Source organism: Notechis scutatus, chromosome 1 (genome assembly GCF_049901735.1).
Source record: "Notechis scutatus isolate UNSWTSFEM ecotype Mainland chromosome 1, rNotScu1.2, whole genome shotgun sequence".
Taxonomy (NCBI): Eukaryota; Metazoa; Chordata; class Lepidosauria; order Squamata; family Elapidae; genus Notechis; species Notechis scutatus.
In genome coordinates this window covers 234893622-234913225 of record NC_142009.1, presented here as the reverse complement: position 1 = coordinate 234913225, position 19604 = coordinate 234893622, and the positions used below count along the sequence as shown (strand labels likewise).

The 19604-nt window shown below is 41.2% G+C and overlaps 1 protein-coding gene and 1 non-coding gene across 33 annotated transcripts in view; one reads left to right on the top strand and one right to left on the bottom strand.

Moving 5' to 3' along the window:
- Positions 1 to 13853: 13853 nt before the first annotated feature.
- Positions 13854 to 13926, bottom strand: TRNAA-AGC (transfer RNA alanine (anticodon AGC)). The gene has a single exon. It is a non-coding gene; the product is annotated as a tRNA-Ala (tRNA).
- A 574-nt stretch (positions 13927 to 14500) lies between these two features.
- PPP6R3 (protein phosphatase 6 regulatory subunit 3) overlaps positions 14501 to 19604 on the top strand; it is a 69134-nt gene continuing 64030 nt past the window's right edge. For 22 of the 32 annotated variants that reach the window (XM_087950751.1, XM_087950743.1, XM_087950736.1 and 19 more), the window contains exon 1: positions 14501 to 14551. The gene's annotated coding sequence lies outside the window, so the exon portion shown is untranslated. Of the gene's footprint in view, positions 14924 to 14964; positions 15132 to 15334; positions 15420 to 19604 lie in introns of those variants that run through there. The other 10 variants (XM_087950749.1, XM_087950742.1, XM_087950732.1 and 7 more) reach the window with 4 other exon arrangements.

The window sequence follows — 19604 nt, the reverse complement described above, 5'->3', positions numbered from 1 at the left end:
AGTTTTTGGAAAGCCTTAAAGCCATTCTCCAGAAAATGTATACATTATTACCTTCTGGTACTGGAGAAGATATGTGTTACGCAGCCTCTGAGTCTAAATAGTTCGTGTTCAGTGTATTTACAATTGAAAACAGATTCTAGACACTAATTATAAATTGCTAGGATGGGGTTTATGAATAACCAGAATAACTTTTCCGTGTTCAAAGAATTATATGGGAAGTTTTGTGAAAATGAGCAGTGATTCTTAGATAAGTAAATAAAAAATTATTTCCTTCCTGTGTTTTACAGAATGACAACATAAATTCTTCTTACTCCAGGCTGCTGAGTTCTGCTGATTTTAGGTAGTCATCTGTCACCCCAAATGACAAATAGGAAATGGTTGCTTAATATACTGTATGTATAAAACCACACAGTGGTTTCCATTACTGTAGCTTCTTACTACCTTTTACTACCTTTCCTAATCCAGATTATTATTTACCTCCTGGCCATTCTGTTTCATCAACTGAGGTAGTATCTATATACCTATACATTGAGTGCTTTTAACCTGGTCTCCAGTGCTGGGAATGAATGGCAAGTGTAAGTGTGGGCAACCACCTTGTCTTGAATTTGGACTGGCAGAGATGGACAACTTCTGATGGATCAGAGCTGCAGGTGGCCAATTGGCAATGTGGTAATTTAATCAGAAGTGGCAAGCGAGAAACAATATTGGCCGATGGAGGGTGGGTTAAGGGTAGGGAAAAAAATCAAGAGGTGAGACAAACCTCTTTCATTTACAGAAGAACTTCTGGTCATGAACACTTCTGACCATGACTAAATCGAGTTCCAACCAAAAAATTCACATTTTTTTTCCCCACGGCCTATTTCCCTTTGCGTGTCATTTTTTTTTTTTTATATGCGCCAAATTTCCAAAACTAGGTTTGGGTCATGACCAAATCAGGTTGCGCCCAAAGTTATGGAACGAATTATGGTCATGAACATAGGTTCTACTGTATATTATTTTAAAAAGAAACAACCCTCCCAGTATGGTCTGATATTTAGAAGGATCACTTGGAGCCTCTGGATTGATATTTGAAGGACAGAAGGTCCTACCTTTATTTTTGCAAACAAAGAAAAAAAGTGCTATTAAAAACTGGCCATTTTTGCAGCCAAATTCCAGTAATCTGAACAGATTGGACTGCTGTGGATGGGGGGGTGAGGGGTCCGATGGGGGCAAATACAGGTTCTATTGACTTGATAAAGAAGATTAAAGATTCTGCTTTTTAAAAACAGTATTTTGGCTTCTTTCTGTCAGGAAAGGGATGGTTTGCCAAGCCAGTACTTTCTATGGCCATCCAGATTCAAGATTCATCATTTTGCTATGCTCTATTTGTTCCAATTACAGGAATGGCTGTACTTGATTAGCCAATAGGTTATTTTAAAAGTCAAATGTTTTCTGAAAATGAATGTACCCTTAAAACTCTCTCATCCCCTTTGCAAATTTTGGTTGTTTTTCTTTCACCTCTCATGTTAAGCTAGGCTATTGGCTAGATATGTTTTGTTTGCAGGTTGTAGCTCTTTTCTGTGCCATTTTATGGTATCTGGAAATCATTTTACTTGAGCGTGCCTTTTATCAGGAAACCTGCCAGTGTCTGTTCTGACCGTTGCCTGCAGACAGCCAAACTCTTTGGAACTGCCTGTTCTGCCTCGATCCAAGCATCCATTTTGGGTTTATCCTGTTCTTCCCAGGAAAAACAACTACTGAAGAAAAAAACTTCAGATCATCTGCAGCTCCTTCAGAGACCACGCTGTGTATACATGGCAGTGAAAAACTTATGATAGTGCTTTCTAATGAAAGCCATCTGAATTGTAATGTACAGCTAATCATTTGCTTTAATTTGCCAGCTGTTCTGCTGCCACCCTGATGTATTCATTAAATGTAGCTCCCATCACCCATATCTAAGATGGTCCTGGGTCAGTTTGGCTGGAAAGGTAGGCCAGCCCATAGGGAAAGTGTCATGCTGCAAAACCCCACTGAAGGGTTTGTGCAATCAGATTTACCTTCTTTTTTTACAAAAAAGATCTTTAGTTCCTTAACATAGAGGGCTCCCATACATCTGTAATTTTCTTCTGCTGGGAAATGACATATTTCTGCTGCACAAGCCACAGCATTTTGCTCTATTGCTCCCTGCCCCACAAAGATTTTCACTGCATTCTGTTTTGTGGGTTGTTATTGATATACACATATTAAATGCTTCTAGCATTGTTGAGGACTCTTGTATCTACAGAAACTCTTTTCGGTTTTTTATTTGTGTTCAAATGCTTAATTGTGGGTGCTTTGGAGATGGAATTCTCTGCACAGTTTATTTGTGAAGGGTCTACTCTTTTTAAGCACTCAAGCAGTATTTAACATATCCACCCAGTACCCTTTTTTTCAAAAGTTGCAGTTTTCCAAAAAAGATGAACACTGTATGTGTCTGTCACAACATAGAATATCACAGTTCCATAAAATGCTGTGTATTTGTAGAAAGGCTGCACGCACATTCATACACAAAAGTGCTTCAGGGATCTGTTTTACAGGAAAGTTTTCAATAAGGTCTCAGATTATAGCCATAAATTATAAAAAAAATATATGTGGTACCAATTGAAAAGGCAACAGAATCTGGAATAGAACCTAACATTACATAGTTTAAGATAAGTTAGCTTTCATCAAAACTAAACTGTGAGAACAATTTGTTGAACAGAACAAATTTAATGAGATATTTCTGGTTAATGCATGTGACATTTGGATCCTAATTCATATCCTACAAAAATATTCATTTCCTCAGCACAGTGTGAACTGAAATTTGGAAAATAACTTTGGAGAATAATTTTATTCTCCCTTGGAGAATAAGCTGGCTATAAGCAAATAAATTTGTCTTCTTTCTGCCTCATTTAAACAAATAGGTGTCTTATTTTTATAACAGTAAATTTTCCTGTTTGTGACATCCAAATTCCATTACAAGAAAACTTTTTACTTCTGAAATCTGAAATAAAGCCAACATAACAGTAACTAAATACAGCTATGTAGAATCCTAAACTACAAGCTTAAAAGCAATTGCAGATATGAAATTAAATTATTTTAATTTTCAAATATCCCCTAAAAGATTAAATACATTTGGTTTAACCTCCTAATTTTACAGAAAAAGTCCAAAATGCTATTTACAGGCCCATACAGTGCATAAAATTAGTCTCTACTGATTTAAAACAAAGCCTTAGAACAGGGTGATCAGCATAAAATTGACAGACAAGAAAGAAAGGCTTCAGTTTAGCTAGGTTGATTTCAGTAGTCACTCTTTTTTGGCAGACTGGCAACCATCTATCATCTTGAGAGGCTCAGAATTCAAGTTTACATTTTTGTGAGATTTGTTTTTCCAGACTCAGGTGTTTTTCTAATTTGTGAAATGATTGAAGCCAGACTTTTTATAAAGCAAATGAGAAGTCAGTAGGTATTCTCCTGTTTCCTAAATGTGGAGTGTCAGTTTCTTTTGATGAATTAACCAGGCATAAATAACAAGAGGCCACTGTAGCCTATTCCTGGATTCTGTATTTAGACAAGTGTTTATTGTAGAAACATATTCTCCATGCTTTCCATAAGTCCAAGCCACAGATTCTTTCATTGGGCAGATGTCTAGTACACATCAATAACAATTTGGTATGGTTGAGTATGGGAACAAGAAGGTTCATCATTTGCAGGCTACATTCATCTAAATGAAATTTCTTTCTTTCAGGCCTGTCAAACTGGCGGCCCATGGGCTGGATACCTCACTTGCAGGCCGTGCCTACCCCTGCTCCCCAAAGGCAAAAAATGTCACAATATGGCACGATCTAGCCTGTGACGTGATCAAGTTTGACACCCATGGTCTAGGTCAGAGGTCTCCAACATAGGCAGCTTTAAGACTTGTGGACTTCAACTCCCAGAATTCCTCAGCCAACTGGCTGAAGAATTCTGGGAATTGAAGTCCACAAGTCTTAAAGTTGCCAAAGTTGGAGACTCCTGGTCTTGGTGAATGTTGTGAACTAAAGAAATGTATTTAACAAAGATTCATTTGCATAGCAGGATCGTAATCCTGCACTTCCTATTGGCCCATATAATGGCAAGTTATGATTGGTTCATTCCAAGCAATCTGATTGGCTGTTACGGGCCGCGCCAAGATTCAAACGCTATAACGCTATCCATTGGTTATCCGGATAGCAGCTTACTCTATAAAAAGTGACTGCTAGCCGGGTTTTTTGTCTCTGTTATGCTTGTGAATAAAGAGCTGAAGTTCACGGTTTACGGTCTGGTCTCCGTTCATTAAACCCATGCCTCAAACTTAACACTGGCGACGAGGATGGGATGCGGAGACAAAAGAGCTGACTAAACCCTACAGAGCACCCACCGAAGCACGTGGCTGAGAGCGCATCTACATCGGCAGGATGTCAGGTGACGCTATACCACCCGCTCCTTTTGACCCGGAAAGGAAGACTGGGAATCATATATGGATCGGTTTCAAATGTTTCTAGAAACCAACAATTTGAAAGACGCTCCACCCGGAAAGAAGCGGGCGGTGTTCTTGACCCATTGTGGACCGGCCGTTTTAAGATGGCGAAAGCGCTTGCGAAACCGGCTGAGGTGAAATCAATGGATTGGGACAACCTCGAACCTATCCTACGGGCTTACTATGCCCCGCCGTACCAACGTTGGTCCGGAGACACGAATTTTATCAACGGGATCAGCGGAAGGGTGAAAGTATTGCAGACTTCATCGCTGACCTTAGAAACCTGGGAGGCCTCTGTGGTTTTTCAGACCTAGAAGAAGCTATGCGAGACCGCATAGTTCTGGGATTAGATGACCACACAGTACAGAGCAAGATCATGGCAAAGGGGACATCGGTCTTGCAGATGCCATTGCAGACGCTACTGCAGCAGAGGCAACCAAGAAGTCGGCCGCTCGAATGCGCCGCACCAACGCACCGCTCCGTCAATTCGCCCGTGAAGCCTCGCCTCAACTAGAAAGACACTCAGCAACAGCGCACCATGAGGACCTCGAGTCCCAGTCCGAGAGAGATGAAGAAGAGGTTAACAGACTTCGGGCCGAACGAGATCAACAAACTCTAAAATTTCAGCGCCCATGTGCAGGTTGTGGGGAAACCACCCGCGATCCGGTTGCAAATTCCTCAACGCAATCTGCCGTTCCTGTGGGAAGAGAGGCCACATCGCACAGGTCTGCAGAAGTAAGAGGGAATCAACACAAACAGAAAGGAGAACAACCTCCGCCAAACCACAGGGAACCTCCCTGCAAATCGGGATCGTTTGAATAACCAATGGAACAACCATGCCTACAGCAGCAAAACATCTGCTCTTCCAGCAAGACGAGAAGAGGCACACCAGACTATTATTATCGGCCACGCTTCGTCATTAGACAAACAAAAGATCCGAGTGAAAGTTGCCATCGAGAACCAACCTTGCCTGATGGAAGTCGACTCTGGATCGTCCCTCTCCATGGTTTCCTGGAAGACCCTTAAACAGCTGATCCCTGCCATCCGTCGTCAAGACCTCAGGACACAGAAAATCATCCTCAGAGATTACCAAGGAACATGATCCCAGTCGTCGGAGTGAGTCAAGTCCAAGTATCTTTTAAAAATCGTGCCGTGTCACTCCCATTAACTGTCATCGATGGTGACCGGCCCAGTTTACTAGGCCTACAATGGTTCGCCCCACTCGGGATCGAGGTGGCCGGCATTCACTGGGCCGGAGCGGCGATTGGGAAGAGAGCATCGTCCAGGAATTCCACGACGTGTTTTTGGACAACTTAGGCAAGTACAAGGGGACCCCTATATCCTTTAGCCTCAATCCAGAAGTAGCCCCTATCCGCCTTAAGCCTCGTCGGGTGCCGTTGCCTTAAACCCAAGATTGGCGAGCAACTTGATAAGTTAATAGCCCAAGGGGTGTTGGAGCCTATTGACCATGCCGTTGGGAAACCCCAATCGTAACCCCCATCAAACCGGATGGGTCGATTAGAATTTGTGGAGACTACCGCGCCACCCTGAACCACGCACTCCAACAGAGCGCTTATCCGGTGCCGGTGATTCAACATCTTCTCCACTCCCTGGGCGGCGGAAGATCTTCGCAAAGTTGGACTTAGTGCAAGCGTATCAACAACTACCGTTGATGCGGAAACCGCAGAGGCACAGACTATCGTTACATACCGAGGTGCCTTTAAATGCAACAGACTCCAGTTCGGAGTGAGTGTAGCCCCGGGATATTTCAGAGTCTAATGGAAAGACTTTTACAGGGAATAAAAGGGGTTTTACCGTACTTCGATGACGTTTTAATTGCTGCCCCAAATAGAGAAGAGCTTGAAAGGCGTCTCAGATTGGTTTTACATAGATTTAAGGACGCCGGTCTCAAGGTTAAAAAAATAAATGTCAACTGTGCACTGAAAGGGTAGAGTTTCGGATACCTCCTCGATAAACAAGGTATTCACCCTACCGAAAAACAAACTCAGGGCAATCAAGAACGCCCCAAGATCTAAAAATAAGACTGATCTCCAGGCTTTCCTGGGACTCATTAATTTTTACAACATCTTCTTGTCCCAGAAGGCGTCCGTAGCTGAGCCCCTACATAGACGTCTCGACAAGAAAGCCACCTGGGTCTGGGGACATCGAGAAGAACGCTCTTTTCAAAAAGTGAAAGACTTATTAACATCCGATGCTGTTCTAATGCAGTACAACGAGACTTTGCCATTAAATATTACGTGTTACGCATCACCATTTGGGGTTGGAGCCATTTTGAGTCACGTGTTACCAAACGGGCATGAAGCTCCCATTGCGTACTTTTCGCGGACATTATCGAAGGCTGAACGGAACTATAGCCAACTTGACAAAGAGGCTCTTGCTATTGTATCGGCTATGAAGCAATTTCACAAATATGTTTACGGGCGGCCCTTTACTCTAATTACAGACCACAAGCCTTTACTTGGCATTTTAGCAGGTGATAAACCAACCCCGCATATATTATCGCCTAGAATGACTTGCTGGTCAGAATTCCTAGTAGCCTACAACTACGTACTGCAGCATCGCCCGGGAAAGCCATTCCCCACGCTGATGCTTTGAGCCGTTCCCCACTCCGGAAACCGTCAGCGACCAGCTCCAATCCTCACTACGCTGCAAATTGAAACCCTCAACTCGCCGCCACTAATGGCAAGAGATATCGCTACGGCACAAAACGAGACTATATCCTCGCAAAAGTTCTCAGTTGGGTCGAACGCGGTGGCCAGTCGAAGAAACCCCGCCATTTTGCGCCGTTCAAACACCGGCAAACGGAACTATTTTCCCAGAAGGGCTGCATCCTATGGGGAGATAGAGTCGTCGTGCCAGAGAGACTACAGCAACTCGTGTTGCAAACCCTGCACGAAGGACATCCGGGCATCGTCCGCATGAAGGCTCTCGCTCGAAGCTACGCCTGGTGGCCAGGCATCAATAAACAAATTGAAGCCTGGGTAACCATGTGTAGAAACTGCCAAGAGGTCAGCAACGCCCCACGAGAGCAATTCCCACCGAATGGGAAACTCCTCGAGGCCCGTGGTCCCGCATCCACATTGATTTCGCGGGACCCACTAAAGGACACACCTTTCTTCTAACCGTGGATGCTTACTCCAACTGGCTCGAAATCCACAAGATGAAAAGCACGACTACTGACTCCGTTATTAAAAAACTAGATAGATTATTTGCAACACACGGTTTCCCAGGCGTTCTAGTTTCCACAACGGACCCCAGTTCACGGCCCTCACCTTGAACAATACCTGGCGGACCGGGGCATCCGCCATGCCTTAACTTCGCTGGCTCACCCTGCGGCAAACGGTAGGGCGGAACGGATGGTCCAATTACGTTAAAAGACACTACAAAAATGGATCCTGGGGACATCGACACTAGATTGAACAAAATACTCTTACTACAGCATTACCCCCACAGTGTCACCAACAAGACTCCAGCCGAACTTTTAATGGGGCGGAAGCTTCGCTCCCGCCTCGACCGATTACACCCATCTTATTCGCCAGAGAAACCTTGTGGATCCAGCGGAACGTATCGCCAATTCAAGGTAGGCGACTTGGTCTATGCCAAAACCTTTCCGGCGAACTGTTGTGGGTCCCAGCCACCGTAGTCTACCTCACTGGCCCTAGATCTTACCGCCTTAAAGCGACAGACGGCAAGATATGGAAACGCCACATAGATCAACTTCGATCTCGTTTACAACCCAATATCCGCGACCCCGGACTTCCAAACTCAAGGGGAGGGAATACCGAGAGGGACAAAGGCCGTATAGACGGCGTAATCGAGGACAGACGGCCGCTAAACCGAACGCTCGCGCCACCTGAAGAAGGTCCGGGATCGGGGCATCCTCCCCGCAGAGGAGCACCGTAGTGAATACTTCCTCTTTTTTCCCAACCCTAGTTTTTCTGCCCAATCTTTCTCCTGCAGCATTGTTTGTCCATCTAGCAGCTCTATGTACAGATCAGGTACCATGAAATACTACGTGTACTCACCCTGTATTGGTCCCATCTGTCGTTGAATGGGGAGGTAGTACAGGTAGACCACAACTGAACCCAGAATTTATGTTGCTAAGTGAGAAACTTGTTCACTGAGTTTTGCTCATTTTACGACCTTTCTTGCCACACTTAAGTGAATCACTGCAGTTGTTAAGTTAGTAACATGGTTGTTAAGTGAATCTGGCTTCCCCATTGACTCTGCTTGTCAGAAGATCTCAAAAGGTGATCACATGACCCTGGGACACCACAACCGTCATAAATGTCAACCAGTTGTCAAGCATCTGAATATAAATCACGTGACCATGGGGATGCCGCACACATCCTAAGTATGAAAAATGGTCATAAGTAACTTTCTAAAAGTGCCGTTGTAACTTTGAATGTCACTAAATGAACTGTTGTAAGTCAAGGACTACCTGTATTACAAGTCAAAATATAGTAGTCAAGTTTTGCTATTGCAAGGAGCAAGAAAAATTAAATGCTAAAGCACTTAGTTGTTAAAGTAAATCCATTAAGCCATGTTTATTATTCACACATAGTATTTATTGAGACATAGCATGACAGCTTTAGCATCAACTTGAGATTATTATGACAAAGCCCATCCTTATTTGAGCAAAGATAGCAAGTGAGTCATAACCTGACAAACAACTTGTCACTGACACTGGCTTTTATATCATCAAAACTAATTACTGGGCCTGCCATGCTGTTTAGGGGCCATCTTGGTTGCTTCTCTTCTGGAAACATAGGGCCAGTTTATCCTTGAAACAAAAAGAGTAAATACAAGCATGCAAGTAATGTCTGTAGTATTCTGGATTTCAACTTTGACTGTGTCAGCCTCTGGTATTGTCATTATGTGGACCCTGAGAGCACAGATTAAAATTTGAGCCCAGCAGGCGGCAGCAGATGATACCAACATCCAAAAGCTATCTATTGTAGAATGCAAATGAATAATAGAAGTACAGAACTGTATAAAAATATTGGAGTAGATGGGATTAGATTGCCCTCCAGCGGTGCATTTAAAAATGGCAGTCAAACGCTTGGAAATATTATTTTTAATAATATTAAATTTTCTTTTGAACAAAAACAATAATATTTTAAAATCTCTCTGCTGAAGTGCTTCACTAGCACATCAGACACAAATTTGAACCAACCCTTCTGCCAACAAGTGAACATTTTAATAAGATTCCCCCTCCCCCCCCATAGTAGCCACCAGATGTCCAGAATCAATCAATATGTAGGTCACCTATTTTTCCCTTTTGGAATCTAGCTTACTCCATTGCACCCCTGGGTAAATAAAACCAGGTTGGAATAGTGACTTTGCAGACATAATCCGCAAAAATAAATTACTAAATAATTTTGACATTACTTTGGTAAATTTTAATGCCGATCAGAAATGACTAGAAATAATATGGAGATTCATTATGAATCACCCAAACTAGAAAAGACCTTAACATGTGTATATTCAAACAGAATATTTTATTATGCCAAGACAAATAATATGACATCCCAATTAACCCTGTCTTGTTTATTCGGAAACCTATTCTAAGACTTTCATTATTCGTGCTTGTATAATACTTTGTTAATGGATTTCAAAATATTGGGATGGCCTTTGTAATGATCAGTGTGTATTTATTTGTACTTTTGGAGTCTATTTCTCTGTGAGTAGATTCTTAATACCTTTTCATCGATTTCCATTAGCATGTTTTACACGTATAGTTTAATGGACTTTTTAGATCTGATATATCTGGAAAGTGATGAAGAAAGAAATGCGATATAAAATTCAAGTGTTGTGACAAGAATATTAATGCTGAATATAGTTTAGACTTCTGTGGGCTTTGAGCTGTGAAGAAGCACTGGGCTAGGATGGGTGTTGAGCTGTATGGATGTTTGGTCTGGTGTCTGGGGAGGGGACTTTTGCTTTTAACTATGTTTTATGGATGTAGTGAGCTGCCTAGAGTCATTTGGTATGAGATAGGCATCATATAAGTCTTGTAAATAAATAAAAACAAAATTACTGGAATTACAGTAATGCGAACCATGACATGGGAAGCTTGATAGAATGAAGTGAAAGATGCTACAGGTGAGAAAAAATGCACGAAGGAGAATGACTACTGCTGAAAATAACAATCAAAGATATAATGTGTATATAGAAAAAAAGATAATTACAAGGAAACCGTCAAGGGATGAGTGAGATTAAGAGGCTGAAAAGAAATGCTATGAAGAGTGATTCTGATGGAAATAAATGTTTTGGAAGTAGGTGAAGAATGCTAAATAAGAAATCTCCAGGAAAGTGAATTGAAAAATAATTTAAGGGGTGCCCATTGAAAGAATTGTGTTATTATGTATCTAAAATGTAGAAAGATTAAATGTAGAAAACTGTAAGGGGTAAGTTTGTCCAGGAAAATGTTTGGCAAAAAGAGAATGGGCAAACTTTGAAGGTGCAACATGATTCTGTGAGGGATAGGGATTAGACAGAGTTTTGCTCTTCAGCAACAAAGTGTAGGGAAAAGTTTATTATACACTTTTTGATTTACAAAAAATGTATCATAAACTGAAGAACAGACTTGAATTTTCAAATGTTTTGTAATAATATGAAGATGGATTGTTGATTGCATTAAGAGCAGAATAGAATGGACGTAAAGCATACGTGAGGATAAATGGAATATGTAACATTTCGCATGGAATAAGACATTAGGTGTCTTTGTAAACTTAAGCCTTTTTAATGGGAAAATGTATAAGGAATGCTTATGGTAATGTTATGTATTGGTTGGGGACATGATCAGTTGTGAGATTAATTGTTTTTACTACCAGTTCTGTGGGCGTGGTGTGGTGTGGCTTGGTGGGGGTGGCTTGGTGGGCATGGCAGGGGAAGGATACTGTAAAATCTCCATTCCCTCCCCACCCCACTAACCTGCTTTCCAGCTCTGTTCTCCTGTGCAGGGGAACCAAAGAAGACCCAGCCAATCAGCTGTGACTCGGGAAGCAGACAATAGATGGGGGTGGGGCCAGTCAGAGGTGGTATTTGCCAGTTCTCCGAACTACTCAAAATTTCTGCTACTGGTTCTCCAGAACTGGTCAGAACCTGCTGAATATCACCTCTGGACATGATGTAGGTTACTTTTGTACATAGATTATGCCATATAACTGACAAAATATCTGAAGGATTTGCAGGTGAATGTTACACAAATTGGGCAGTTGGGTGGATGCCTCAGGGCTGCAGTTGTGCTCTCTCTCTCTCTCTCTCTCTGTGTGTGTGTGTGTGTGTGTGGAGGGGGAGTGACAGGAACAACTTGTGACCTCCTGCCTGCTTCCCCATCAACTTTGTGGAAAGCAAGCAGGGAAAGTTGCAAATGATGATCACATGATGGCCACAAAACTCTGCAAGTGCCCCAACTGTGAACTTATTGCAAGCAATGATTGTAAAGCACCTGAATGTCAATAACCTGACCACGGAGATGCTGCAATGGTCATAAATGTGAGGATCAGTCTTCAGTTACTATTTCAGCTCCACTGAAACTTTGAACAGTTGCTAAACAATGTGGTAGTTAAGAGAACAGAAACCTGGCATATTATATGCCCCTAACCTCAGAGAACAAATATATTATATAAATAATTTTACACTGAAGCAAGCAGTTGTGGAGAAAGTACTGCTAGCACTGAGCAACAAGAATGAAATGACTGCAGAAATAATGCAGAACAGATGACGGTATTATTTGACAGCAACACTTCACACTGCTAGTGTCCTGATCACTGCATTTTGCACCAGTTGTAATTACTGGGTTATGTTCAAAGGCACCTCTCCATTGTGTAGGCTACAGAAACCTAGTCTTGTAGTGAGAGTCGCAAGTGGGGACTTTGGGGTCCAGTTTAGGATTGCAACTGGTGCATCAGCCTAAAGCAGGGGTGTCCAACCTTGGCAACTTTAAGACTTGTGGACTTCAACTCCCAGAATTCCTCAGCCAGCTTTGCTGGCTGAGGAATTCTGGGAGTTGAAGTCCACAAGTCTTAAAGTTGCCAAGGTTGGACACCCTGGCCTAAAGCCTTCATGAAGGCCACCAGGCCACCTGTTCCTATAGGAGCAACTGTCCTGGAGGAGTCTGTTGCATATTTCCCACATCAGGGGGTGGGATGCCAGTCATTTCCTTTCTCCTCATTTTGTTCTGCTGCCACTGTTACTCCCCCCTCAAGCTTAGAATCTTTCAGACTCTAAATAGACATTGTAGGAGAACAGCAATCTGTTCTTTTCCAACCAGCAGATTTTATTAGAAGTCATGCCCTTTCATGAGCTTTTAATAAAATGTGTTACTTGCTACCAGGCCTCTGATTTTTCAGTTACTAAGCTAATGTACTGAAACTTTATGGGGAAGATATCCGGGTAACCTAAGAAGAAAGATATTTTTATGAAATAACTAAAAGTTTTTAAAACAGGTTTAATTATGTCTACAAATAAGCATAGCCCAGCCCTAAACCTATTCTTTTTAAAAAATATCTTAAACATTTAAAAAAGAATATAAAGCATGATGAGCATAAAAAGAATGAAATATATACAATAATAAACACAGAGTTTGTGCTGTCATGGGGATTTCAATTAGTCAACATATATCCTACTACATATACAATTCTACATCACTTTCTAAAAAAGAATCTAAGCTTTAAACTAAGGAAAAAAGCCATGTGGTTACCAAGAATTATAAACTATAACAAATGAGGTCAATGCGAGGAACCTCTGTATGGTCACTGATCTCAATCCATAATATCCATGGCAGGCCAAAACTTTCCAGATGTGACCCAAAGGTGCTTTTTCAAGAGGCAACTGGACTTCCTTTTGTTTTTCTTTGAAGACGTTTTGCTTTTCACCCAGGAAGCTTCTTCAGCTCTGATCTTCCCCCACCATTCAGTCAGAACTGAAGAAACTTCTTGGATGAGAAGCGGAACTTCTTCAAAGAAAAACAAAGAAAGTCCAGTTGCCTCTCAAAAAAAGCACCTTTGGGTCACACCTGGAAAGTTTTGGCCCGCCATGGATATCATGGATTGAGATCAGTTCCTTATCGTGATTATCACCTGGATCCATAAATTTGCAGAAGCCCCTGTCAACCATCGACAACCTTAAGCCAAAGCTAGTTGATGTGTGTGTGTGGGGGGGGAAGATTACAGAATATCGAGGATAAAAGGATTTAATCCTTAGTGTGTGCAACTCTGCGGTGGGAGAAAATATAATTTAGAGCCGGTGTTTGAGAAAAATGCTACTATTACCACCACAAACTTGTGAAGACTTTATTTTTCACAATACATATACATATGACCTCTAAAATTGGAGAATGCGGGCATCGATCCCGCTACCTCTCGCATGCTAAGCGAGCGCTCTACCATTTGAGCTAATTCCCCTTCGGAACAGCAAAGACTGAAGTTGGTTAGAAATGCCATTTTAAGTGACCGACAGATTTCTAACTCCTCCCCAATCTATGAAAGAAGCCGTTGTTGTCAGGCTGTTCTAGTTCTTTAATTTTATGACGATAATTTTGGCTCTTATGTTGTCCAATAGGACAGCACGTTCGTTAGTAACCAGCGCCGTGGGAGGAGGCACTTCAGCTATGCCCCCCGTAGCTTGCAATTGGACTGAACCCTAGAATGTTTGGCCGCCATTGGTTTATTTTTAAACGGAATGGGACTTAGTAGTTGGGCAATCTGAAAGTCTTTCAAAGTGACGTACATTTGTTGCTAAGGCGTGACAGTGGGAATCCGGAGTCACCCATCCGAATACGCTGATTGGGTTAAATGAAGCCGTGACCTCGGCCTTTATCCCTTTGTTACCCAATAGCGAATCGGTTACCTTATGATCGACTACGCTCTGGAACCAATAGAAAACAGAAAGTTTAGCCAGCGTCCAATAGAAAAAAACCTGCTGGGCGAAGGCGTGACCTGTGGAGGGTTGATTGGCAGGAATGGGGGGGACGGAGACAGGAGGGTTCGAAGAAGCCGATATGACCGCCATCTTGAAGAGTCGATGATGGTAGGGAGCCGCAGTTTTCCCGCCTGAGTGGCGGCAGGGGGTTGGCTTGCCCGAGCGGGAGGCCTCTTCGCTGAAGTAGGGGCTTCGGGAGTTCATCTGCCTTCGGGGAGGAGCTTGCGGCCGCCCCTTCTTCGTAGGCCCAGGGCAGGGGAGAGCGGAGCGGGGCGGGGGTGGCAGCGATGGTGGTTTGCTTCGTTTGAAGAAACGCGTCGGCGGCAGGAAGCAGCAGGAAAGCGGTCCTGAAGGAACGGGAGCCGGGAGGCCGGCTTCGCTTTTCCGTCGCCACCACCAGCTCTTCGGCGTCTTGAAGTGCGGGGGGCGGAATGCTTCCCTCTGGCTCGTAACTTGGAGCGGCAGCGGCCTAGTGATCCGGTTTGTTTTGCTTCCTGAGTGCACTGCCCCCCACCCCCCCCGGCCTTCGATTCTCTGTCGCAGCGGGCCTGCGTCCTTTCTCCCTTTACTGTCGGTGTGGGCGGGGGCTCTGCTTTCCGCCCTCCCCACACGCTGCTGCTTCATGGGACAAGCGGGATTTCCATTAAGGGCCCCTTCCCCGTCAGAATGAGAAGAACCTCCAACACGGGTTCGTGCTTTCCCACGTATTGGTTTCTTGCCACCCGCAGGCTTCCCGGTAGTCCTTTGCTTGGCTTTCCCTGGCAATGTAAGGAACGCCATTCATGTCCTTTCCTGTTGTTAGATGAATGGAAATCAAAACGATCGTTTGAATCATAATGTTTTCTTCTTAATTGATATGTAAAACATGGCTCGGTAACTTCTGGACTCGAGATTTGAGGTCAACTGTTTGTAAAGGCAGAGAGAGCTAGGCTGGTTGTCAGATCGTGGCTGCCTGAACCCAGGATTTTGATTTGCGGTGAGAATAGCTCAAATTCATTTCTGTTATTTCTGAATGAAATAATATGTTCATTCAACATTAGTGAAGAAGGATCGAAAACGCATTATCCCATGTGAATAAAGCTACCTCCTGATTAGTCTGTAATTTCCCCCCATTGCATTTGGAACATTCCCCATTGCCTTAACTTGGGCATAAGAGAAAATGTTAACTTCAACTGTTTTTTTTAAATGATAGTGTTCTAAAATCTTTTGAAGTAATCATTAATTATTTCCAAAGTAGAGGTGTAGGTCTCTTGCTACAAAACTGAATCTTAATAAAATGCTGCACAGTGTTTATATAAGCGCTGCTTCAATTCAACAGTGCTAATATCTAAACTGCATGATCATTTTATTTAGTTTCCACCAAGTCTGACGGTGTTGGCATTCTTTGGGGCCTTTCCATCAAGCAATGGGATTATGACACCCAAGAAGTGTGGTTTCTCTATCAGGGAGCCTGGTCTGCTTAACAGCTTCTCTCCCTTTCCTGTCCACCAGATTAGGATGGCCCCAATCATATTGACCTTTTGTAAGGCTCTTAAAGTCTTGCTGTTCTTGCATAGGGCCAGAGTGTTGAATAAATCCATTTCTAGAAAGTGGGATGTTATTTTGGTTAGTGTCTTTGATCGCCAATTTATTTGGTGGTTTTGATATGTATTATTTTATGATTTTTTAAATTTGTATCCCTCCTTCAGTCACTGGGTGTTGGGCAGCCATAAACCTGAATAAATAAATGCATCACAGTAAAGATAACTTAAATATTTAATACTTGTAGCGTTATGTCTGCCAGGTAATCGACAGCTACTATCAAATTTAATTGACCATGCTGTAATAGATAACACTGCAGGAGTTTTCAAACTGTGGAGGACAGGAACAGAGTGGGCCACAGTTGTTTCATATGTCTGGAAGTTAGTGATCTCCAAGATGCTAGTGCTAGACACAACCATATACAATATCCAGATGTGATTGACTTCAACAATTTTTGTAGTTTCAGCACTGACTCCTGCTAATGTTATCTTTTTCCCTCTTCCAAGATGGCTTTCCCTAGTACGTTTGTCATGTTATGTCTTGATATTGAACCCAATGCAAACTTTGTGTTGATATTTTATAACAGGAGGCCAGCATGCTCTACTGCAGATCTTTCTGGAGTGTATTCCTTATGTGCTGGCCTCCCTACTTAGGCTTTTCTCAGGGTGTGAAGGTAGTTCTCTAAGTTGTGGATGCTATTTGCTTCTCAACTGAGGGATAAATCCCCTACTTCATGTACCTGTCAAATGACATGCTTATTTCATTATTTATGCATCTGTTACTGGTGAGGTTATCACACGCATTTGTTTTTTGCATGAGGCCCTCATATAAATTCTTTTAGTTTAGGGGATCATGGCACCACAAAGTTTGAGAATGTCAATTTACTGAATAATATGAGTTGTAACTAAGAAGTATAAACAACTCTAGATATGTGGTAAATTTTAGACTGGATTACTTCCATTCCCAAAATTATAATGTAATTTTGTATATACATCCAGCAATATTAGGGTCAGGAAGGATTTTTTAATTTTTATTTTTTTAATGCCATGTGATGTGCTTGGTTAGTATAAACCATTAATATTTTAAAACCATTGATCCTTTATCCTCTGGGCATCTCAAGCTTGATTTGTGAAAGTACTAGTCTTCCAGGTTTGAATTCTTATGTTCTGTTTTCATAAATGTGCTACCTGTGATTCTTGCACCTCTCAATTCTGTAAGAGTTTAAAAATTTATATTGTCTAGAGCAGGGGTCTCCAGCCTTGGCAACTTTAAGACTTGTGGACTTCAACTCCCAGAATTCCTCAGCCAGAGATAGTAGTTAACCTTAATCCTAACCATCCTAGTTTATTTTCTTATCAGCAGCGCAAATATCAACTGTTTTGGTTGATGGTTTTGAATGGATGGAAAGATATTGGAGAGTCAACCAGATGCCATGAACTGGGAAGATGCAAATTCTTGTCTAGATCAGTGGTCTACCAAACTTGGCAACTGTAAGATTTGTGGACTTCAACCATGCTGGCTGAGGAATTCTGGGAGTTGAAGTCCACAAGTCTTAAAGTTGCCAAGGTTGGAGATCCCTGGGCTAGAGTGTGTGGTGTATTTTTCATATTCTTTATTATTCTCTTTACTACCACATTGAAAAGGTAATGTTGCTTTCAAGTCAAACTCAAGTCCTGGTCTCCTATGGACATGACTTTGGAAGTTTTGTGCCAACAATACATAATAATTTATAATTGCCTTTATTGCATAATGTTCCTGCAAACAGGTTAGATCCTGCTTGTTTTTTTGAGACTAATTGAAATTTGGATATCTATATTATAGAACATAGAATGCCACACAGTTTAACTATAAAATTCTTTTGTTTTTTCAGCTGCTTTGAGAATTCATTTGTCTTTTTTTAAAAAAAGTCAAAGCTATTTTTACTGACCTATTTATTGGAAACGGAATATTCTTATTACTGAGATCTACTGTATGTAGGATACAAAACATCCAGTAATGAAATTCAGTTCTGTGAATCCTACAAGTTAGGGATTGAGATTGTGATATTTTAAAAAACAGCTAAGGTTATAATAATCTCAAAGGCAATTTAGACGTGCCCATGTATCACCAGCTCAAGTGGAGGGAATTCTACTTTAAGGGTTAGGGTTAGGTTTCATATATACTTGGTTACTGAAGAAAGCACTTTTGATTAGGACTGCAGAGGGATGTGGAAATTTCCCTGGTCTTCTATTTTTCTGAAAGTTACTTGAAATAAAAGGTGGAAGTGTTCTTAAATTTAATGCACATTCCTGCAAGTTATGGTGTTTCTCTAATAGCAGAAGTGTGAAAAAAGATAATAGATGATGCTAAAACAATTCTTAAGTAGAATTCAGATGATTCTTTACTGAAATTAACTGGGCAATAAACTACTCCTACTCTGTGGTAATATGTCTCTAAAACAAATAGTAAATTAGTGATACTAAGGTTTTCGTCTAAATGAAACGACACTAGAAATCCATGATCAAAATATTTTTATGCAATATTTTTTCTGAGAAAATATTCTTAATTCAGAATCCTCTTTGACAGGAGACACTGAATTAAATGAGGCTGCAATGTCTGAGATAATACTTTTTTGTTTACAAAGATACCCCCCCCCCCCCCCAGTTGCTGATCATGCTGCTGGTGAAAGTGTAGAGGTGAACAAATGCTTTTTTATGATAGGACACACTGTAGCAATTTGATAACAAATACATGGGGAAAATGTTCACAACTTTATGCTTTTTGGGATATAATTCTAGAGTAACTAATTTCTTTTAAAAATATTGACAAGAAAGACAGCCTTCTAAGATATTAAATGCATAATTTAGCTTCACTTTTTATTTTTTTTAATAAAGTTTAAATTATTAAAATAATACTAGTATTTTTAAGTTCAAAATAGGGTATGATATAAATTTATTTTAGGAAATTTATATTGCCACTTATTCACACATGGCGACTCAAGGAGGCTTAAAGGAATATAAAACCTCATATAGAATAATAAAGCTAATAAAAGAGAATAATCACATAATAAAATAATAAAATAATATAACAACTCCACACCGGTGTCAATTAAATAATAGTTTCAGTGGTCATTTAGTATCTAACAGCATCTGGATCTGGATTTTAGGTGGAAAATTTAATATAAATTAATTCAGCTTTAGTCAGATGAATTATCATCTCAGTTTAGGTGGAAAACTTCCGTCTAGGACGAACATAATTAGTAGCCATGCAATAATGTAATATGACATTTAAATGTTTTAAGAAATTGCTTAGGTTAAAAAAACAGGGACTATATTCATTTTTTCTTCCTCTTGAGAAGAATGCTGCCCAAAATACATAATTATGTGAGAATATATGAAATAATTTTATTTCTAATAATTATTTCCATCTTTTGTATCTAGTACTATCTTTTTTATGGTTATAAAGTAGATTTTGTCAAAACATGATAGGATGTGCTGGATGATGATGAAAAAATCTGGAAGTTTTTTATAACTTCATAACTTTTTCATAACTAATCTAATTTATATATGGTGCTAAACCAGGGGTGGGCAAACTACGGCCCGCGGGCCACATCCGACCCGTTGATCATTTTAATACGGCCCGCCTCTGGAAAAAAATATTC